Source organism: Dendrobates tinctorius, unplaced genomic scaffold (genome assembly GCF_039654945.1).
Source record: "Dendrobates tinctorius isolate UK_male_01 unplaced genomic scaffold, ASM3965494v1 ptg000094l, whole genome shotgun sequence".
NCBI lineage: Eukaryota > Metazoa > Chordata > Amphibia > Anura > Dendrobatidae > Dendrobates > Dendrobates tinctorius.
The window spans coordinates 13,928,825-13,953,049 of NW_027361762.1; the positions used below are offsets into that span (position 1 = coordinate 13,928,825).

Below are 24,225 nucleotides of genomic sequence, written 5' to 3' on the forward strand. Positions count from 1 at the left end.
TCTTTGGACTTCTCTACTCACAGAAGGAGTGTTCGTCTAGTCTTGCAGTATCTGAGGGAGAATCATCTGTATGCCAAGCTCGAGGAATGCCTCTTTGAACAAACTTCTTTACCCTTCCTGGGTTATATTATCTCTGATTCTGGCCTAAAGATGGGTTCCGAGAAGGTGCCCGCCATGCTCAACTGGCTGCGACCCTGCAGGGTAAAAGCTATTCAAAGATTTCTGGGATTCGCCAATTACTACAGGCAATTCATCCCTCATTTTTCTTCCGTGATCAAGCCTATCTTTTCTCTTACCTGTAAAGGTACCAGCCCCAAGTCATGGACTCCGAAAGCAGAGGATGTCTTCTTCTAAAGCAGTCCTTCACCACAGCACCAGTACCCCATCCTCCAGAGGCTAACAAACCATTCATTCTAGAAGTGGACACTTCTTCGACGGGTCGGAGCTGTACTCTCGCAGAGGACCACTGAGGGTCAGTTGACTCCTTGTGGTTTCTTCTCTAAAGCGTTTTCAGCATCTGAACGCAATTATGCCATTGGAGACTGCGAATTGCTGGCTATAAAACTAGCTCTGGAGGAGTGGCAGTATCTCCTTGAGGGGTCCGTGTATCCATTTGTGATCTTTACCGATCATAAGAATCTGGCTTATCTCCGATCCACACAGTGACTCAATCCTCGACAGTAGAGATGAGTGACTTTGCCTTTTTTCGGGTCAAGTTGGGTTTCATGAAAACTGACTTTCTCAAAAGTCGGGTCGAACGAAATCGGCCGATTATCGTGAAAAGTCGAAGGCCGACTGAAACATGAAACCCAATGCAAGTCAATGGGGAAGAAAAGTCGGCAGTGAGTGGAGGGCAGGAAACACACCTACAGTGCCCATTTTAATGCCAAAAACATCAATTCTTATTCCTTAAGCTTGTCAACCTTAGTTTACTTTATAATAATAGTTAGGCATTGAAAACTGGGGGTTATTTGGCTAAAGTTGTGGGGGGGGTAGGGCTGGCTCCAGATTTTCGTGGACCCAGAGCCAAAGAGTGTCAATGGGCTCCTTTAACACATGCCACAATTCATGATCCTCTGATACGGCAGACAAATAGCGGTATAGTACAATGAAAAATACTTCACTTCTTACATCTCATGACTGATATCCATTTTAAATTCTCCAATAGCTCCAAAAACGGACAGTATACTACTCCATACAGTATTATGGCCACCGCATAGTGCGCTATACAGAGAAATGAGGCCCATATATTTCTCCATACAGAATCATTGGTCCCATATAATGTTTGAAACAGTATATGATGAGATCCACATAATGCTACAGTATATGTTGGACCCCATGGATGAAGCTCCACTGTGTGTGTTATGGGCCCAAATAATGCTCCATATATAATGGGTCCCATTTCTAATGCTCCAGTGCATAATGGGCCCTGTAAATGCTGCTCCTGTGTCTGATATCCACCTTTGGAATGCTCCAGTGTATGGTGGGCCTCATATATCATTCTCCATAGTATAGTGCTCCCCAAAAATATCTGTCCCAACATTGAAAACAATTAAATAAGTCTCCTCGCTAGGGAATCCCTGTACTAGTCTGGACTCCTCATCGTCCCCATCTTCCATCTCACTGCACTTGGCTGTTTAGGCAGAGGGCGTAGAGACGTGATGTCATAGCGCTCTTTGACCAGAATGTCACTGTCAGGAAACGCGGAAGACGTCACGGCGGTGGAGCAGGGAGAGGTAAGTATTTCAACTTTGCAAGTGCTGTGATCCTGAGCAAGCAGGGGGGCCCACTCGTTGGCGACGGCACTGGCACAGGGCCCCTCATAGTACTCCGGTGTGTCTGACGGCGGGTGTGCACCCCCACCATCAGAGACACTTGATTCTTCTATGAGGGACCTTGTGCCAGTGCCGTTGCCAAACAGTGTGCCCACCCACCTGTCCAGGGCAACGGCACTCGCACGGGTGCGTGCGCCAGGTGGTGACCTTGGCCCTGTGGGGGGAGGCAGCCCAGTTAGGGAGGTGGAAAAATTGGCATATGTTGATGTTGGACATTCAGCAGCAGCAAATGTAGTAATTAGAGAAGTCCGCAGAAGAGGAAGACAAAAGCAAGCAATTTTTCTGGCAACCTACGTGCAGGGGAGGGTGGGACAAAATCCTTTGAAACCCATGGATGGTTCATTTTAATGAAGGTTAGATCATCAACATTTTGGGTCGACAGACGGGTCCTTTTTTCTGTCAGGATTGATCCAGCAGCACTGAAGACTCGTTCAGATAAAACACTAGCAGCAGGGCAAGCAAGCTCCTGTAAGGCATATTGTGCCAATTCAGGCCAGGTGTCAAGTTTACTGGCCCAATAGTCAAAGGGGAATGACCGGTGAGGGAGAACATCGATATGGGAGGAGAAGTAGTTTGTTACCATAGTTGACAACTGCTGTCTCCTGTCACTTTCGGTCGATGCAGTATTACCAGTCGTGTGAGCGGTACTTGAAAAATCAGTCCACAACATGGTCATGAAACCCCTGTGTCCAACGCCACTTCGGCTGTGTGCACCACGAACACCTCTTTCATGTTGCCACCTACAGCTTGTTGGAAAAACATCACCGCCGCTGTGTGCTGGGGATGCCTCAAACAAATGGTTTACCAGAGTTGCTTGTTTGTTAGCCAATATTAGCTTTAGGTTCTCCTGTGGCATGATGTTTTGGAATTTGCCTTTATAGCATGAATCCAGGATGCAGGCCAACCAGTAGTCGTCATCGTTCATCATTTTGGCAATGCGGGGGTCCCTTTTTAGGATTTGCAAGGCATAATCAGACATGTGGGCCAGAGTTCCAGGTGTCAATGATGCACTGCGAGTGCTGGGTGGAGGAGCACTTTCTGGCAAATCCACATCCCTCCAGTCACGCACAAACCCTGTACCTGACCTTGCCACGCCAACATTTTTCTTGCCCCCTGGGAAGCATCCTCCTCCCCAAAATAATCATCCCCATCATCCTCCTCCTGCTCCTCTTCCTCTTCTTCCTCCACCTTGTCCACGAGACTGACTGTAATCAAGGCTTCCCTCCTCTTCCTCCTCGGCTGCAGGCGCATGCTCCTTAATCTGCGTCAAAGTTTGCATGAGCAGACGCATAAGTGGGATTCTCATGCCTATGATGGCGTCGTCTGCGCTTACCAGCCGTGTGCATTCCTCAAAACACTGAATGACTTTACAGAGGTCTTTCAGCTTCGACCACTGCACACCAGCCAACTCCATGTATGCCTGCAAACTGCCTGCCCGTGTATCCTCCCACAAATGAATTACAGCCTGTCTCTGTTCACACAGCCTCTGAACCATGTGCAGGGTGGAGTTCCACCTTGTTGCAATGTCGATAATTAGGCGGTGTTTGGGAAGGTGGAGCAATCGCTGCAACTTCTGCATACGACTGGAGTGTACGGGCGAAGGGTGGATGTGCAAGCACAGTCTTCGCACCTTATGGAGCAGGGGTGTTAACTGCGGATAATTATTGAGGAAGCACTGCACCATCAGGTTCAAGGTGTGAGCCAAGCAAGGTATGTGTCTGAGTTTTGAAAGGGCTATGGCTGCCACAAAATTCCGGCCGTTATCACTAACTACCTTGTCTGCCTCAAGATGTAGACTGCCCAGCCATGACTCAGTTTGTCTCTGCAAGTAGTCGGCCAGTACCTCCACGGTTTGTCTGTTGTCGCCCAAACACATCATCTTCCACACAGCCTGCTGACGCTTACCACTAGCTGTTCGATAGTGGGACACCGAGTGTGCAACACTGGCAGCTGCGGATGGAGTGCTCGTGCGACTGCGCTCTGTGGAAGAGCTTTCGCTTCTGGAGGAGGAGGGTCGAACGCCTACAGCCAGCTGTTTCTGTCAAGGGAGTTTCAGTCTTCCAATTAGAAATCGTACAGACCTGAATAAGTAAGATGCTTCTTTATTGGACATGCCGGCATGGAGATAGAATGACAGCCACACCAGGTGTGGGCCGTCCTCTGTCTAACTCAATACATATTCTTAAGAGTTTAAATAGCAAAACCCAAAGGGTGTTGAAACATATTGCGTTTGCAGAATAGTAAATACAATTTGCTTAGCATTGGGCTATCCTTATCTCTGTTAACAGAGAAGTCACGCAAGACAAGGAAAACCTGCTAACGTTCACAAAAAGTAACACCCAAAAGTAACACCCATGTCTTTACAATACAGTCAGCTGAAAAGAGTTTCAAAGTCTTAAGCAAAAATAAATGGCATATATGCAGTCATGTGCATAGATACACACATATATATATACATACATACACATATATATACCGGGTGAGTCATAAAGGACGGATGTATTTGAAGTGGCTATAACTCACCACCAGGTGGAGGTAGAGATGTGCGGGAGGCGGGGTTATGTTTGTGAGGTGAAAGCATTGTTTTTATTTTAGTTTCAGTTTAAGCTATGGTGCCGTGGACGATAGAACATCGCGTTTTTGCGTACGACAGTTTTGTCAAGAATAATGAGTGTATCACAGCCGTTCAGCGTGAGTTTCGGCGTCATTTCAATATTCACAGAAATCAAGCTGTTCCCGCTCGTAACACTATCCTACGTTGGGTTGAAGCACTCCGTACACGAGGTACACTAATGAACAAACGACCACCGGGGGGCTCCACGAACGGCACGTACCGCTGCACAGCCCTAAGGTAACGGTGTGGTGCGCTATGGGCAAATATGGCGTGATCGGTCCGTACTTTTTCGAAGGCGATAATGGCAATACTGTTACCGTGAACTCACAACGTTATATCGCCATGATAAATAACTTCTTTGTTCCTGAGTTACGACGGCAACATATCCCCATCTCTAGTGTGTGGTTTCAACAAGATGGGGCAACGGCCCACACAGCCGGAGCAACAATGAACGTTCTTCGCCCTCTCTTCCCTGGTCGCATCATTTCCAGGTTTGGCGATATTAATTGGCCTCCTAGGTCCCCAGACCTGTCCATGTGCGATTATTACTTATGGGGTCACCTCAAATCACGTGTATACAAGCTTAAGCCTCGATCATTACAAGAACTGAAGGAAGCTATTCGAGTGGAAGTTGCCCAAATCGACAGAGTTGTGTTGGAACGTGTTGATGCCAACTTCCAAGAACGCCTTTGGAAATGCATCTCTGATAATGGCCACCACATGGCAGATGTTGTTTTCCACACTTGAATTTGTCAAATGCTATTAGTATACGTAACCAAATCTGTGAATACATTTATATTTAATAAATATTTAACGATTTTATGATTAGTTTAAAAACGTCCGTCCTTTATGACTCACCCGGTATATATACATACATACATACACACTCATACATACATACACGCATGGGTATATATATATATATATATATATACACATACACCCATGCACACAAAAGAAAGGACTTTATTACAATTATTATAACATTCCCTCATCTTGTAATAAAATCATCTATCTGTACACATTGGGGACAGATTTCTTTTTGTCAGATTTCACAGAAGATCTTCATATAATCTAGAGGGAGAGTAATATGTATATTTATCATTAAGTCCAAAAATTTTCATTCTTTCGTTGGATTCCAAGGTCTCCATTCCTTGATACATAGTTTTTGTTATGGCAGAGTCAATCAGTCTTTGAACAAGTCCTCTAATGCATAGAATAGCGCAGCATCCACAAACAATCAGCACTCCGGCCACGATGGTAAGAGATGTCAACGCAGAAGTGAATAATCCGGACCATTTCCAAAACCATCCTTCAATCCAGGAATATGTCGTCATATCCAGAGTTCTCTGCTAATTCATTAGACAGGGCAGTCAGTCCATCAAAAGCTTTGGAGATACTTCAATCAGGATCTGAATTAGGGATAAAGGGTGCAACAAAAATCCTCCAAACATTTTATATACACCTCCCTTTTCTGCTACTAACTTGTCTAATGCCATCCTATTCTACCAAGCCATGAGAGGAGTTGGTCCTAATTGCTCAGCTGTCCCTTTAACTGCATCTCGGGTATAATTAACAAATCTCTGCTGGTTCTAGTATAAGTAGTTTATCCAATCTACATTCATTTTTATAATCACCCACCAAATTATGGATTCCCACCCGGCTGCTACCTGGATCCTAGCCTTGTACTCGTTGGTCACTCCCCTGGGAACTCCAATGTCATCTCTGTAGATACTAGAATGGAAGGATCCTTGCGGAGTTTCACGCTTCTGTCTCTTTCACTACGTACCTTTGGCCATATCCCTGTTGACAACAGGTGGAACGGCATGATTAGCTGGACCACCGCACAATCCCCTTGGGAACCATGTGGTAGTCTGGCTCTTATCCTTTTATCACCGCATAACCACCATACATCCGCTCTCAGGGTAGTCTGGTCTGACCATATGGCTGAGTACTTGGCCCTGTGGGAGACAATAATCCATTCCCTACAAGAGTCGCCTTGGAGCTCTCCGAAGTCGTGCCCATGCCCTGGAAGACTAAAACAAGTATAGTTACCAGGATTAGCAATCACCTGTGGTGGATATCCGGTTTCTCAAGTGGAGGATATAAAAATGATAACATTTTACATTTTCCTTCCCTTTCTGAGGAGACATAAGTTTTACTATATAACTTAATTTTTTAAACCTTTTTGCAATGTATTTAAGCCATTCTAACCATTCATTCTTCTCACAGCCTCTCTCTAGAGCTAGTTTATCTTCATAAGTTAGGTTAGACAATCTAACTATGAACTCTATAGACTCTGTTAGGGTTAATTTCTGACATACCTTCCATGGGTCTATGTATGCGATTATTCTGAACTTCTATGTAGAAATGTCCTATTGGGTCTGTTCCTGACATATCAGCTCCTATAACCTTTGATCCCTCATCTTAGGGTTTCTTTACAGTTCTCAGTAGCTGATTACAATTATTCTTATTTGTGTAAGGGGACCTCCTTTTTCCTAATGGAGAATCAGGCTTTAAATCTATGTAGCCATAAGGCTTATACCTATAGTCTTGGACTACAATTGTCCATGCTGCTTTACTCCAGTCACACACATATGTCCCCTCTGCTATTAGAGCTCATAACACAAACATACTTATCAGACTCTGATAGTTTCACAGCTTGTTCCCTATCTCTGCATCATTTATACAACAGACAGAAATCCACTAACATGACGCCCTCCTGCCCAATTTCAAAAGTAAGATTGAAAGTCTTAAATTTGAAACCATTCTACCACCCTGGACTTTCCTCTCCTGCTGGGTCTATTACCTTCCAATCTCCCATCACCATGGTCACAAAGAATATACATGTGACTAACCCTGATGTACACATCCTAGATCTGACCGTCTTGTCCGGGTAGGGGGATGAATGGGAGACTTCACCAGTTTGAGACAAGCTTTCCCTTATGGAAAACCTCCCTTTGTAGCTGGACTTTGACAAGCAAGTCTGTCCCTACCTGTCTGACAAGTTTACAGTGTGAGCGATGGACCCAAGAATCTTGACCGCAGTAGGAGAAGTCCACAGGACTTGGTAAGGACCTTCACACTTAGGATGGTGCTGGTGTCTCTTCTTTATCACCTTCACAAGGACCCAGTCTGCAGGTTTTACGATCTCCGGTTTTGTTAGTGGGTTTCCTGGAACAAAACTAGGAGTAGAAACTTCTTTGTGAGTTAATATCTTAGCCATATATTCTGCTAATGTGCAATCAACTTCCTCATCTATCCTTTTAAAGAGCTTTAGCTGAGGTAACAGAAAAGGTCTCCCGTATATGACTTCAAAGCCTGTCAGCACTACCGATGTCCGTGTGACATACATATTTAGTACAACCAATAGGAGACAGTGCAACCAATTTTTCCTGTTTCCTGCATGGTCTTTGTCAACCTATTTTTCAAGCTCCCACTGTGTCTCCCAACCAGTCCGGCTGACTGAGGATGACAGGCACAGCGGTTTCCCAACTCAATTGACAATGTTTTTAGGTAATAATAACATTACTTAGTTTACTATATATTTTCTGGAACCCCAAATCTGGGTATGACTTCCTTTAGAAGGGCCTTCGGTACCATTAATGTGGTGGTGCATCAGGGTGGACAGCTTCAATCCACCTGCTGAAAGCATCCATAATAACAAGGCCGTACTTTTTCCCTCACACTTGTTCAATAAAATCCATACAAATGTGTTGGAATAAGTATTCAGGGTGAGGACATTGTCCTCTCTCTGGTCTCAGATTCCTTTAGGAATTATTTTTGCACAAGTAATGCAGATTAAACAAAAATTTTTAATAGTTAGTAAAGCCATACATCATAAATACGTAAGATATGACCTCTACCATCCCTCCTGTTGAGACATAGCTTATGCCATGGCTCAATACTATGACATATCTTAGGAGGTCACTGGGCAGTTCATACATATAGGTCAGGCTGGTTTCACATTAGCGCTTTTTAAGCGCACGCACGGCCGGGGGTAGCTCCGCCCCCGAGCCGGCTCTCTGCCCGGCGTGCCCGCCCCTTGCTTGTAGCGCCGCCTCCTAGCGCACAGCGGCGCCTGCGATCGGCGCACCCTATCTTTAGCATAGGGTGCGCCGATCATGCGCAGGCCGTGCGCTAGTTGCGCTTTGACCTGCGCTGCGCACTTTTGACGGTGCGCCGTGCGCGCCAAAATCAAACTTTTCGGATTTTGGCGCGCACGGCGCACCGTCAAAAGTGCGCAGCGCAGGTCAAAGCGCAACTAGCGCACGGCCTGCGCATGATCGGCGCACCCTATGCTAAAGATAGGGTGCGCCGATCGCAGGCGCCGCTGTGCGCTAGGAGGCGGCGCTACAAGCAAGGGGCGGGCACGCCGGGCAGAGAGCCGGCTCGGGGGCGGAGCTACCCCCGGCCGTGCGTGCGCTTAAAAAGCGCTAATGTGAAACCAGCCTCATCCTTAAAAATAACCCCTTTTATTACCATTTTTTTTTCTTTTTTTCTTTTAATGCCAATAGCATGTCATCCACATATAAGAGCATCTGGCTCCCTTCTGGTGACTCACATTGAGCTAGGTTAGCCGATTTTACCTGGAAAACAATAGTAGGTGAGTCACAGTACCCTTGTGGGATTCCGGTGAATGTATACCTGCTCCCCTTATATGTGAATACAAACCAAACCAGGCTATCTGGATGTACCAGGATGCTGAAGAAGACATTACTGATATCACTGTAAAGACCTTATGTTCCGGCCTACAGTCATTCAGCAGAGTATGGGGGTCTGGCCCTGTGTGGGCTCTTGGAATCACAGCCTCGTTTACAGATGGGGGCGCCCTCCCTACTGGAACCAAGGCTGTGTTACAAGGTGAGCTGGACAGGGTATAATCACCTCATATCATCAATCCCACATCTGCAGGTCATAAGGACCACAAAGATTCTAGGTATGTGGTCAATTCTTCCTCTAATTCTAGGAAAGGATCAGCATTTCTCACTCGTTCCCCCGCCTCACTGCAGGTGGACACTGGGTTTAGAAATGGTGTTCTACTTTAGTACTTGTGATTATGCCTGCAGTCTGGCATTGTAAAATGAGCTATCACCCAAATCCTCCCATCGTTACTTTCCTTACACTCTTCAACAAAATCACCAAGGAATTTCCATGATCTACCTTCACATCTGAAGAGGGAAACATGTGGCACAGTGCCTCTAAAAAGCAAAAACAACAATTTAATTTGTTCTGACAGTTTACAACTGACGGCACAGTTCCCTTTATAATTCCAGTATATGGTGTGCAAAGAACAATCTAGAGCATGAAAATTCCCATATTTTATATCAGGACCCCTGAAATACCTTTAGTACATGGAGGAGTGTAGTTCTTCAGGTGTGTGAAAATCTACATTTGTATACCTTTATCTATTGCTTCCTTGATGAAGGACTCCGTAATAAAGGATGGTCCTGCAGTTATTAGATCTAGACTGTAATAATATCTAGATTCCCCATACCTCTGGAGCACCATTGTCTCAGCCATGGATTTCACCTATAGTCCGGCAGCAGTAGGAATTATTCCCAGGCTCAGGGCTTGCATCATATCCCTCCCACACAGCTGATAATATAATTTGTGTAATTGCAGTTTTACTTGTGCCGAGGGCCCGGTGTCTCCACAATCGTAGACAATGGCTCTCTGTGTCTTACCACTTGCTCCTTTTACCACTATGCAGGCAGCAGACAGTACAATAGTCGGTATCTCTTCTGGATGTACTACGGTTCTAGTGGCTCCTGAATCAACAAGAAAAGTGACCTCATGGCTTCCCACAAGGAGAGTTACTTCTGGAAATAGTGTTTTTTTATAAATGTATTTCTACTTTAGCCAAATTAAATATTTCCTCTCTTTACACATTTCTTGTACCAAATTTTAAACTAAGTTTATCATCCAATACGACCTATCTGTCAAAGGACACATTCAGGGTCTCCTAGTGGCCCCTTCTTATCTCAAAACCACAACCACTTTCCACAACAATCCTCATGTTAACAGCTTATCTCCCCACCTCAGGACTGTGTGCTCTGGGTGGTGCCTGTTTTTCAAGACTAAAAAGACAATGTCAGCGATATAGAATTTTTACTTTCTATTTGTTATACTATATAAGAGTTAGGCCTATAAGTTACCAATAAGGGCACATTGCACATTTGATCTGAAGACTGTTCTCTCTGGATACCTGATGAGAAAGGACCATATCCAGTCTCATTCCAGGGATACCTTCTCGGTACAATCTTAATAATTTTCCAGCCATCAGATGAAATGGTCAATAACAATCCTGCCTTACAATGAGGATAAGATCATAAAATATATCTATGGGATAAAGTCCCATAATGATGTTACATAAAATTCTTAAACACAAAAAGACAAACAACAAGATGAGGACTATACACAATATAAACCCTGGAGCACAATGGATTTCTACCCACTGATAAGAAGTTTGACAAATATCAGTGAAATTCAAATGTCAACAAGAAGCTAAAAAACCAATAGTAACAATTCAATTACTGCTACTAATATCCAGGATCTAAATAATCCTCACTGATTACACCATGTCCTAGATATTTACCAGCTTGTATCTCTATAGAGAGTAAAGTTCCCTCGTACTCCTATTCCTGAAGTGCTGAGATAAAGTCCAATGACACCGCCTCTTTATACACAGAGACGTTCACGCTCTTAATATCAGGTATTCAGAGCACCACAGGCGCAGACTCTCCTCAGTGAAACGAGGAGGGTTCAGTCACTCTGTGTTATTAAAAGAAAAACATATAACAAAACAACATAGAATATTCTCTATGGGGATCAGGTGACATGTACCTAGGTGATTTATACCACTATAATAACCTATGAGTTGTCTCCAGTCCACACATGACTGTTGACAGGCCCGGATTGGCAATATAACCAACCGGGCATTTTCCCCCTGGGCCGCTGTCACGTGGGCCGCGGGCGGGAGCGCCCGATCATCTGGCCGCTTGCCAGCTGCTGCGGCCACTGTTGCTCCTGCCGCCGGCCCTCTGCGGGCACGTGTGTGATAGTTTCCAAGTTCCTCCCGCACTGCAGGGAGATAAGCCGCCACGCCCCCCCCTCGCACCCCATCCTCGCCTTAGCATGAGACCCCCTCCCCCCCGCAGCCACTCACAGCGTCGCACTCGCTTGCCTGCTCGCTCTGTTCGCAGGACCTGTGATGAGGTCACAGGAGGGGAGGAGTCAGGGGGTCACATGATCAGGAGCCTTTGTCCAGACCCCCGATCATGTCACCCCTGACTCCGCCCCTCCTGTGACCCCATCACAGGTCCTGTGCGCTCAGCCTTTCCTCTACCGTCTGCAAGACTCTGCTTTGCTGTTGTCATGGTGCTGGTTGAGGTAAGTATGTGTGGGGTCAGGATTTACAGTGTGGATGTAGCAGAGCTGTGTGTGTACGAAGTGTACGGAGCGGAGCCGTGTGTGTACGAGGTGTACGGAGCGGAGCCGTGTGTGTACGAGGTGTACGGAGCGGAGCCGTGGGTGTACGAGGTGTACGGAGAGGAGCCGCGCGTGTACGAGGTGTACAGAGAGGAGCCGCGCGTGTACGAGGTGTACGGAGAGGAGCCGCGCGTGTACGAGGTGTACGGAGAGGAGCCGCGCGTGTACGAGGTGTACGGAGAGGAGCCACGCGTGTACGAGGTGTACGGAGAGGAGCCGCGCGTGTACGAGGTGTACGGAGAGGAGCCGTGTGTACGAGGTGTACGGAGAGGAGCCGTGTGTACGAGGTGTACGGAGCGGAGCCGTGTGTGTGTACGAGGTGGAGCCGCGCGTGTACGAGGTGTACGGAGCGGAGCCCTGTGTGTACGAGATGTACGGAGAGGAGCCACGCGTGTACAAGGTGTACGGAGAGGAGCCGTGTGTACGAGGTGTACGGAGAGGAGCCGTGTGTACGAGGTGTACGGAGAGGAGCCGTGTGTACGAGGTGTACGGAGAGGAGCCGTGTGTACGAGGTGTACGGAGCGGAGCCGTGTGTGTGTACGAGGTGGAGCCGCGCGTGTACGAGGTGTACGGAGCGGAGCCCGGTGTGTACGAGGTGTACGGAGAGGAGCCGTGTGTGTACGAGGTGTACGGAGAGGAGCCGTGTGTGTACGAGGTGTACGGAGAGGAGCCGTGTGTGTACGAGGTGTACGGAGAGGAGCCACGCGTGTACGAGGTGGACAGAGTGGAGCCGTGTGTGTATGGAGTGGAGCCATATGTGTACGGGATGTACGGAGCGGAGCCAAGTGTGTACAAAGCATAAGAAGCGTGCTTTTCCCACGGACACAGGAGTACACGGCGGAGCCCCGAGGAGCATTTTAAAACACACACATGACGTTCCACCTGAAGTGATGTGCTGGAAGCTGACCGGAAATGAGATAATTTCTTGAGGAGATTGTGACGGAACTAGGAATGCTTCAGATCCATCACCGTGTCCTCCTCCGACAGCGCAGACAGCAGGATCGCCTTGGAATCGGGGATGCCGGCCATGTGAGCGGATCATGATAGGTCCTGCACCGGGAGGCTCAGGTGGGCACTACAATGGGAGCCGGGCTGCTATAGTATCTTTGTAGAATCTTTCTTTCTTTCTTTCTCTATTTTTCTTTCTCTCTCTGTTCTTTCTTTCTCTCTCTGTTCTTTCTTCCCCTCTTTCTTTCTTTTTCTTTCCTCTCTTTCTCTCTGTTCTTTCTTTCTTTTCTTTACTTCTTTCTTTCTCTCTCTGTTCTTTCTCTGTCTCTCTCTGTTCTTTCTTTCTTTCCCCTCTTTCTTTCTCTCTCTGTTCTTTCTCTGTCTCTCACTGTTCTTTCTTTGTCTCTCACTGTTCTTTCTTTCTTTCCCCTTTCTTTCTCGCTCTCTCTGTTTTCTTTTTTCTCTCTCTCTGTTTTCTCTCTTCCTTAGTGCCAGTCAGCGTGCCCATAATGCCAGCCACTGTGCCCTCAGTACCAGTCAGTGTGATCAGCAGTGCTAAATGGATGCGATTAGGTGTGGACATGGGTGTGACTATTTGTGAAATGGGTGTGGCTGGGCGTGGCCAAAATTTGCAGCGGCGCGCTTTGCGCGCCGCAGTCTTTGTCCGTCTTTCCCTTCTTCAAAAGTTGGGAGGTATGATAGGGGCGGCTATGACCAGGGGGTCTGGTTGCCCAATAGAGAGCAGTTCTGCCAGGAATTCTGTAATCATGCATACAAAAGGGGACAGAGATTTGGGAGGAGTACTGTACCTAAAAGCAATAAATAGGACTGAGCTGAAATACTGGGCACAGCTGTGACTACATGTTATAAAGTCATGTTAATCTCCTCTCACTTCTTGTAAACTACAAGTGTACAAAGATATTATATAGTCACCATGTGACTAGTGGGCCTGTGTAACTTCAAATGCCAGGGCTGAATTTTAGTCCCAGTCCGGCCCTGACTGTTGACCACACCTACTGGACTCCCTAATTTACATTCACTCAAGATAACGTTCAAGGAGTCTCATGTGTAACATAAAACATATATTTAAGGCGTTTTAGTTCTATGTAATTTTAAAAGACAGACAAAACAGCACACTGAACAGAAAACAACATTCAACAAAGTACAGAAGACAAAACAGAATACCGGCAAAAATTCATCTTATACCGGATTCCTTAACCCCTTAGTAGCCTTTTTTTTTTAAAAAAAAAAACAGCACCCCCTGACATATTGAAAACTTCTGTCAGGTAGTTTATTAACCCTTCAGGTGATTTTCAGGAATTATTGCAAAGTAGTATAGCAGGATACAGCAAGTTGTCAGCTATAGTTGACAGCCGACAGCTGCTGGATCGTCACCTGTGTGGGGATGATATTCTCTTATATCTCAGATTAGTAAAAAGATATATTGGCTGTCATTAAGGGGTTAATCTAACGAGAATCTCCCTCGATTCTCCCATCTAGATCAATTTAACGTGCACACGGAGTTTTTTATTCCACAGTAGCCTTCTCACACTGGCTTTGTACCCATTCAAAAAATAAAAAATAAAGATTATTGTTATTCAGAGGAATATCTTAAAAGAACAAACAAACCCCAAATCTATGGAGCTTCGCAATTTACAGGAGTTATTATAACTCCAATTGCATGTAAACCTCCAACATACAGGAGCCTCTCACTAACCCCAATTGGAAAAGTCTACCAGTTCCCTATTCAATTCCTAAAATAACATTCATCCCATTCAAAAATAAAAATAAAAAAATAAAGATTACTATTATTCTTCGGAATATTTTACAAGAACAAACAAAACTCCATTCCTATGGAGCTTAGCAATTTACAGGAGTTATTATAACCCCAATTGCATGTAAACTTCCAACTTACAGGAGCCTCTCACAAACCCCAATTGGAAACATCCACAATCACAGTTCCCATTCAATTCCAAGAATAACATTCATACTGGATTAACAAGGTTACCGAATATAATGAAAATTATTAAATGTTCTTACCTGTATTCAGATACAGACGATTCCCAGAGATCCTTAGACTATACGAAATCCGTCACTTTCCCTCAGACCGGGATAACTGATTAATGCCCCTGGTGATGCCTAATGTCAAGGCGGAGGACTTACTTAAGGAGTCCCAGACTCCACCGTGCACGGTTTACAGTACTCACCGGTGAGGGAAAGGTGTTGGATTCCCGGCCAACGCACCAAAATGTCAAGGGAGTTTCAGTCTTCCAATTAGAAATCGTCCAGACCTGAATAAGTAAGATGCTTCTTTATTGGACATGCCGGAATGGAGAGACAGCCACACCAGGTGTGGGCCGTCCTCTGTCTAACTCAATACATATTCTTAAGAGTTTAAATAGCAAAACCCAAAGGGTGTTGAAACATATTGCGTTTGCAGAATAGTAAATACAATTTGCTTAGCTTTGGACTATCCTTATCTCTGTTAACAGAGAAGTCACGCAAGACAAGGAAAACCTGCTAACGTTCACAAAAAGTAACACCCAAAAGTAACACCCATGTCTTTACAATACAGTCAGCTGAAAAGAGTTTCAAAGTCTTAAGCAAAAATAAATGGCATATATGCAGTCATGTGCATAGATACACACATATATATATACATATATATATATATATATATATACATACACACATACACACTCATACATACATACACGCATGGGTATATATATATATATATATATATATACACATACACCCATGCACACAAAAGAAAGGACTTTATTACAATTATTATAACAGTTTCCTATACCGTGGGCTAGGCAGCACTGTCCCACCGCCGCTGTCCCCTGTGGACCCTGCATCCACCACATTAACCCAGTGCGCAATGATGGACACATAACGACCCTGGCCATGCCTACTGGACCATGCATCTGTTGTGAGGTGCACCTTTCCACTCAGTGATTGCTTGAGTGCATGGACAATGCGGTCTTTCACATGCACGTGGAGGGCTGGGATGGCTTTTCGTGAAAAGTGCCAACTAGGTAGGTCATAGCGTGGTACTGCATTGGCCATGAGCTCGCGGAAAGCTTTGCTTTCAACCAACCGGTAGGGCATCATCTCTAACGAGATTAGTTTGGCAATGTGGGCGTTCAAAGCCAGTGTACGCGGATGAGAGGATGAGTTCTTTCTTGTCCTACTCAGAGTCTCTGGTAGGGTGAGCTGGACTTGAGAGCTGCATATGGTGAAACTAGTGGTGGACATGGCGGACTGAGAGAGGGTTGGTGATGGTGATGGTGTTGGTGGTTTTGCTGATGGCCTAGATTCAGTCTTTCATAGCAATAACATTGTGATTCCATGACTGCTTTGCCCTTGCAACGACACCTCAACATTTGCTGCTGGTGGTGTGCTAACCGGAGGGCTTACAGTGGGGGAAGCGATGTAGCATTGCTGACTACCTTCATTCGGAGCAGGTGCACATGTGGTACGTGAGGTTTGGTAGTCCGTCCATGCTTGCAAGTGCATGGTGGTTAAATGTCTGAGCAAGCAACTGGTAGTCAAAGTTCTCAGATTTTTCCCTCGGCTAAAGGTCTTTGTGCACTTCTTACAGATAACCTTTGCCTGATCATTAGGATTTTGTTCAAAAAAGTGCCACACTGCACTCTTCCTACTATGGAAGACATTTTGAGACCTTGCACGCTGTGCTAATTTGACCGTCTTGCCAAGCTGTCCTGCAACTCTTTTGGTTTTTGTAACACGTTTTTGGACTGCTACGGTCATGCCAGATAACAGCTGTTGCGATGTCGTTGCCTGCTGCGGATCCTCTCCTCTTCTGAGCTATTGGCAGCGGCACCCTCTTCCCCCAATGGATGCCAATCTGGGTCAACAACTGGGTCATCCATCACCTCCTCTTCAATTTCATGTGCACCTTCCTCTGTGTCACCGTGTAAGTTGGTATAGTATGCGACAAGGGGCACCTGAGTTTCATCAGGGTCAGTTTCTGGCTCAGTACACTGAGAGGACAATGTAGTGCTCTGAGTGAATGTACCAGCAGAAAAATCTAGCAGTGGCTGTGCATCAGTGCACTCCATGTCAGATTCATCTTGGACTGGGGAATTCACGAATTGACTTGTTAACCCAGGCATGGTATGTGAAAAGAGCTCCATGGAGTAGAGATGAGTGACTTTGCCTTTTTTCGGGTCGAGTCGGGTTTCACGAAACCCGACTTTCGCAAAAGTCGGGTCGAACGAAATCGTCCGATTATTGTGAAAAGTCAAAGGCCCACTGAAACACGAAATCCAATGTAAGTCAATGGGGAAGAAAAGTCGGCAGTGAGTGGAGGACAGGAAACACACCTAGAGTGCCCATTTTAATGCCAAAAACATCAATTCTTATTCCTTAAGCTTGTCAACCTTAATTTACTTTATAATAATAGTTAGGCATTGAAAACTGGGGGTTATTTGGCTAAATTTGTGGGGGAGGGTAGGGCTGGCTCCAGATTTTCGTTGGCCCAGGGCCAAAGAGTGTCAATGGGCTCCTTTAACACATGCCACAATTCATGATCCTCTGATACGGCAGACAAATAGCGGTATAGTACAATGAAAAATACTTCACTTCTTACATCTCATGACTGATATCCATTTTAAATTCTCCAATAGCTCCAAAAGCAGACAGTATACTACTCCATACAGTATTATGGCCACCGCATAGTGCGCTATACAGAGTAATGAGGCCCATATATTTCTCCATACAGAATCATTGATCCCATATAATGTTCGATACAGTATATGATGAGCTCCACATAATGCTACAGTATATGTCGTTCTGTCGTTCTCCATGGATGAAGCTCCAGTGTCTTATGGGCCCAAATAATGATCCATATATAATGGACCCCATTTCTAATGCTCCAGTGTATAATGGGCCCTGTAAATGCTGCTCCAGTGACTGATGTCCACCTTTGGAATGCTCCAGTGTATGGTGGGCCCCAGATATCATTCTCCAGAGTATCGTGCTCCCCAAAAATTGCTCCCAACCTTTAAAACAATTAAATAAGTCTCCTCGCTAGGGAATCCCTGTTTTAGTCTGGAATCCTCTTCGTCCCCATCTTTCATCTCTCTTCACTTGGACTGTTTAGGCAGAGGGCGTACAGACTTGATGTCATCGCGCTCTTTGACCAGAATGTCACTGCCACGAAAAGTGTTTGGTTTCCGGGGGAAGTATGGTTGCAAAGCTGAATCTTAAAGGAATGTCCAGAAGGGCACCACCAGGAGTGGAGCCTGCGGCTTAATTGGACTCAACACGGGCAACCTCAACCATGCCATCCACAAAAAAGCTGCACAGATTGCAAGCTTAATTCCGTTAACGAACGAGACTCCGTCATGCCCCCGCGGTCCGCGTCCAGCTTACTAGAGGGACACGCGAGGCTTTGGCACGCGAGATCGGCCAATAACAGGTCTGTCATGCCCTTACATGTCCGGGGCTGCACACGTGCTACAATGAAAGGACCAGCGTGTATCGCTTACATGTGCGGATAACACGCTGAACCCCGTTAGTGATGGGGATCTGGGAATACAATTCTTCCCCGCGAACAAGCATTTCCCAGTAAGTGCAGGTCAACCGTAATTCCGGAATTAGGCCTAAACGGCATTCCAGAAAGAATGTGAAAAAATTAAGTGTCCAAACCACAGGTGCTGTAGCTTGCTTAACAGCTGGGCTCCTCTGCTGAGTAACACACAGTTCTTACATGAACAGGCAGCATAGCTTGGTTCACGGGTGGCCAACTCTGCTGAGTAGCATACACAGTTACTAGGCCCAAAGTATTAAGTGGTGTAAATGCAGTAAAAAACTGGTTCTTTCATAAACAGGCGGCATAGCTCGGTTCACGGGTGGGCTCCTCTTCTGAGTAGCAGACACAGTTACTAGGCCCAAAAGGATTTTCAGGACAATATGCGGTAAAAAATTATTAGAAACACACACGGTGTAGCTCCTTTACAGGAGTACTACACCGCTGGCTACCAGACACCGCTACTATGCCCTAAAACTGTGAAAAACACAGAAAACAGCATTAAGAACAAAGCCAGTGTGCATAAAAATGCACAGGATGACATCACCACCTGGTGAGCCTCCCAGCAAGCAAATTCACCAACTCCAATAAACTATAACATGACAGAGAAAAAGGAGTACGCGGTGACAACAAGAGAAATACTTTTTTGTATAAATATAAATGTTTATTGTACATACAAAATATAGAGTTGAGCGACTTTTGGTTTTTTAGGGTCGCGTTTCGTTTCGTGAAACCCGACTTTTCCAAAAGTCGGGTCGAGCAAGATCGTCCGATTATAGGGAAAAGTCGGGGTCGTCCCGAAACACGAAACCCAATGTAAGTCAATGGGGAATAAAAGTCGGCAGTGAGAGGAGGACAGGAAACACACCTACAGTGCCCATTTGAATGCCAAAAGCATCAATTCTTCTTACTTAAGCTTGTCAACCTTAATTAACTTCATAATACAAGTTACGCACTGAAAAATGGGGGTTATTTGGCTAAAGTTGTGGGGGGGGAGGGCTGGCTGCAGGTTTTCATGTGCCCTGGGCGAAAGAGCGCCCCTTTAACACATACCACAACTCATCATGCTCCGATACGGCAGAGAAATAGCGGTATAGTACAATGAAAAATACCTCACTTTTTACATCTCATGACGAGGCCCATCTATTTCTCCATACAGAATCATTGGTCCCATATAATGTTTGAAACAGTATATGATGAGCTCCACATAATGCTACAGTATATGCTGGTCCCCATGGATGAAGCTCCACTGTCTTATGGGCCCAAATAATGCTCCAAACATAATGGGCCCCATTTCTAATGCTCTAGTGTATAATGGGCCCTGTAAATGCTGCTCCAGTGTCTGATGTCCACCTTTGGAATGTTCCAGTGTATGGTGGGCCCCATCTATCATTCTCCAGAGTATAGTGCTCCCCAAAAGTTGCTGTCCCAACATTGAAAACAATCAAATAAGTCTCCTCGCTAGGGAATCCCTGTACTTGTCTGGATTCCTCGTCGTCCCCATCTTCCATCTCACTGCACAGTATTTCAACTTTGCAAGTGCTGTGATCCTGGGCAAGCAGGGGTGGCCCACTCGTTGGCGATGACACTGGCACAGGGCCCATGATAGTACGGTGGTGTGTCTGATGGCGGGTGGGCCGAACCTGCACTTTCATCTGCAGCTTCCTCTTTGTCACCGTGTAAGATGGAACTGTATATGGGAAGGGTAACCTGAGTTTCATCAGGGTCAGATTCAGGTCGTGTAGCGTGCGAGGGGAATGTAGTGGTCTGGGTCAATGTGCCAGCAGATTCATCGAGCAGTGGCTGGGCATCAGTGCACTTGTGTCGCCCCCAGGAGTACGGTCGCCACAGTGGCATTACCTTCTTCCTAGGGAGTGTGATGTCATGCTTGGGAGCAACGAAGGATCTCTCTAGCAGGTTAACTGATTGGGCGGCGTTATTCCCACGAGTCATGACCCTCCAAACAGCGTTCATGAAGGCAAAGTGTTTGTTTTACGTGGGCAGTATGGTTGCAAAGCTGAACCTTAAAGGAATGTCCAGAAGGGCACCACCAGGAGTGGAGCCTACTGCGTAATTTGACTCAACACGGGCAACCTCAACCATGCCAGCTACAGAACAGATGCACACATTGCAAGCTTAATTCTGTTAACGAACGAAACTCCGTCATACCCCGCGGTCCGAGTCCGGCTTACTAGAGGGACACGTGAGGCTCTGGCACATGAGATTGGCCAATAACTGGTGTGTCATGCCCTTACATGTCCGTGGCTGCATGTGCGCTACACTGAAAAGGCCAGCGTTTGTCGCTTACAGGTGCAGATAACCCGCTGAACAACGTTAGTGATGGGGATCGCTGATTACAATTATTACCCGCGAACAATGATTTCCCAGTAAGTGCAGGTCAACCGCAGTTCCGGAATTAGGCCTAACCGTCATTCCTGAAAAAATGAAAAACTTACGTGTGCAAACCACAGGTGCTTTAGCTTGCTTAACAGCTCGCCAGCCGTTCTCACGCCCAGTATGGATTACACGTGATTGCACAAAGGTTAGAAAGGGTACCGTTTCCCCGGATAACATGTATGGATAGCGTACACATTCAAAATATATTTCTCAGGAGGCAGGCTCAGACGGTGTTAGGCCCAGTATAGATTGCACGTGATTGCACAAAGGTTAGAAAGGGTACCGTATCCCCAGATAACATGTATGGATAGCGTACACATTCAAAATATATATCTATACAGCAGGAGGCAGGCTCAGACGGTGTTAGGCCCAGTATGGATTGCACGTGATTGCACAAAGGTTTGAAAGGGTACCGTTTCCCCGGATAACATGTATGGATAGCGTACACATTCAAAATATATGTCTCAGGAGGCAGGCTCAGACGGTGTTAGTCCCAGTATGGATTGCACGTGATTGCACAAAGGTTTGAAAGGGTACCGTTTCCCCGGATAACATGTATGGATAGCGTACACATTCAAAATATATGTCTCAGGAGGCAGGCTCAGACGGTGTCAGGCACAGTATGGATTTGACGGCCCAGATTACACAGCGGAGGAGCAGGGAGAGGTAAAGATTGCAAATGCTGGGGCCCTGCCCAAGCAAGGGGGGCCCACTCGGCGTCGGTACTGGCACTGGGCCCCTCATAGTACAGCGGTGTGTCTGACGGCGGGTGTGCACCACCACCGTCAGAGACACTTGATTGCACTATGAGGGACCCTGTGCCAGTGCCCGCGCCCAAGAGTCGGCCTACCCACCTGTCCAGGGCAACGGCACTCGCACGGTGTCGTGTGCTAGGTGGTGACCCCGGCCATGGGGGAGGGGGGAGGCAGCACAGTTAGGGAGTTTTAGAAAGTGGCATATGTTGATGTTGGACATTCAGCTGATGCAAAAGGCGAAATAGGTGAAGTCCCAGGAAGAGGTGGACCAAAGCAAGCCATTTTTCTGTCACCCTATGTGTCATCAGGGGAAGGTGGGACAAAATCCTTGGAAACCCATGCATGGTTCATTTTAATGAAGGCTAGATCATCCACATTTTGGGTTGACAGACGGGTCCTTTTTTCTGTCAGGATTGATCCAGCTGCACTGAAGACTCTTTCCGATAGCACACTTGCAGCTGGGCAAGCGAGCTCCTGTAAGGCATATTGGGCCAATTCAGGCCAGGTGTCCAGTTTAGCGGCCCAATAGTCAAAGGGGAATGACATGTGTGGGAGAACATCGATATGGGAGGAAAAGTAGTTTGTAACCATAGTTGACAACTGCTGTCTCCTGTCACTTTCCATCGATGCAGTATTACCAGTTGTGTGAGCGGTATTTGAAAAATCAGTCCACAACATTGTCATGAAACCCCTGTCTCCAACGCCACTTCTGCTGTGTGCACCACGAACACCTCTGCCAAGCTGCCCCCGGCCCGTACGGCTCGTGTGAGAACCATCACCGCTGCTGTGTGCTGGGAATGCCTCAAGCAACCGATTTACCAGAGTTGCTTGTTTATTAGCCAATATTAGGTCAAGGTTCTCCTGTGGCATGATGTTTTGTAATTTGCCTTTATAGCGTGGATCCAGGATGCTGGCCAACCAGTAGTCGTCATCGTTCATCATTTTGGCAATGCGGGGGTCCCTTTTTAGGATCTGCAAGGCATAATCTGACATGTGGGCCAATGTTCCCGGTGTCAATGATGCACTGCGAGTGCTGGGTGGAGGAGCACTTTCTGGCAAATCCACATCCCTCCAGTCACGCACAAACCCTGTACCAGACCTTGCCACGCCAACATTTTCACTTGCCCCACGAGATGCATCCTCCTCCCCTAAGTAATCATCCCCATCATCATCCTCCTCCTCCTCTTCTTCCTCCACCTCGTCCAGGAGAGGTCCCTGAGCAGACAATGGCTGAATGTCATCAAGGATTCCCTCCTCCTCTTCCTCCTCATCAACATTGGCTGCAGACGCCTGCTCCTTAAGGTGCGTCAAAGTTTGCATGAGCAGACGCATAAGTGGGATGCTCATGCTTAGGATGGCGTCGTCTGCGCTTACCAGCCGTGTGCATTCCTCAAAACACTGAAGGACTTTACAGAGGTCTTTCAGCTTCGACCACTGCACACCTGTCAACTCCATGTCTGCTCTCAAAGTGCCTGGCCGTGTATCCTCCCACAAATGCATTATGGCCTGCCTCTGCTTGCACAGCCGCTCCACCATGTGCAGGGTGGAGTTCCACCTTGTTGCAATGTCGATAATGAGGCGGTGGTTGGGAAGGTGGAGCAATCGCTGCAGCTTCTGCATACGAACGGAGTGTACAGGCGACCGGCGGATGTGCGCGCACAGTCTTCGCACCTTCTGGAGCAGGGCTGTTAACTCCGGATAATTTTTGAGGAAGCACTGCACCACCAGATTCAAGGTGTGAGCCAAGCAAGGTATGTGGCTGAGTTTTGAAAGGGCTATGGCTGCCACAAAATTACGGCCGTTATCACTAACTACCTTGCCTGCCTCAAGATGTACACTGCCCAGCCATGACTCAGTTTGTCGCTTCAAGTACTCGGCCAGCACCTCGGCGGTGTGTCTGTTGCCCAAACACATCATCTGCAACACAGCCTGCTGACGCTTTCCACTAGCTGCTCGATAGGGGGACACATCGTGTGCAACAGTGGCAGCTGCAGATGGAGTGCTCGTACGACTGCGCTCTGTGGACGAGCTTTCGCTTCTGGAGGAGGAGGGTCGAACGCCTACAGCCAACTGTTTCCTATACCGTGGGCTAGGCAGCACTGTCCCACCACCGCTGTCCCCTGTGGACCCTGCATCCACCACATTAACCCAGTGCGCAGTGATGGACACGTAACGGCCCTGGCCATGCCGACTGGACCATGCATCAGTTGTGAGGTGCACCTTTCCGCTCACTGACTGCTTGAGTGCATGGACAATGCGGTCTTTCACATGATGGTGGAGGGCTGGGATGGCTTTGCGAGAGAAGAAGTGGCGACTGGGTAGGTCATAGCGTGGTACTGCATAGGCCATGAGTTCGCGGAAAGCTGTGCTTTCCACCAACCGAAAGGGCATCATCTCAAACGAGATTAGTTTGGCAATGTGGGCGTTCAAACCCAGTGTACGCGGATGAGAGACTGAGTACTTTCTTGACCTACTCATAGTGTCTGGGAGGGTGAGCTGGACTTGAGAGCTGCATATGGTGGAAGTAGCGGTGGACAGGGCGGACTGAGAGAGGGTTGATGATGGTGATGGAGTTGGTGTTCTTTCTGATGGCCTAGAATCAGTCTTCGTTGATATAACAGT

At 46.8% G+C, this 24,225-nt stretch overlaps 1 long non-coding RNA gene across 1 annotated transcript; it reads right to left on the reverse strand.

The window, feature by feature from the left end:
• Positions 1-3,921: 3,921 nt before the first annotated feature.
• Positions 3,922-11,545, reverse strand: LOC141098707 (uncharacterized). Its single transcript, XR_012234321.1, has 2 exons — positions 8,932-11,545; positions 3,922-7,634 (listed from the first exon to the last, which is right to left on the reverse strand). It is a non-coding gene; the product is annotated as an uncharacterized lncRNA (long non-coding RNA).
• Positions 11,546-24,225: the final 12,680 nt, after the last annotated feature.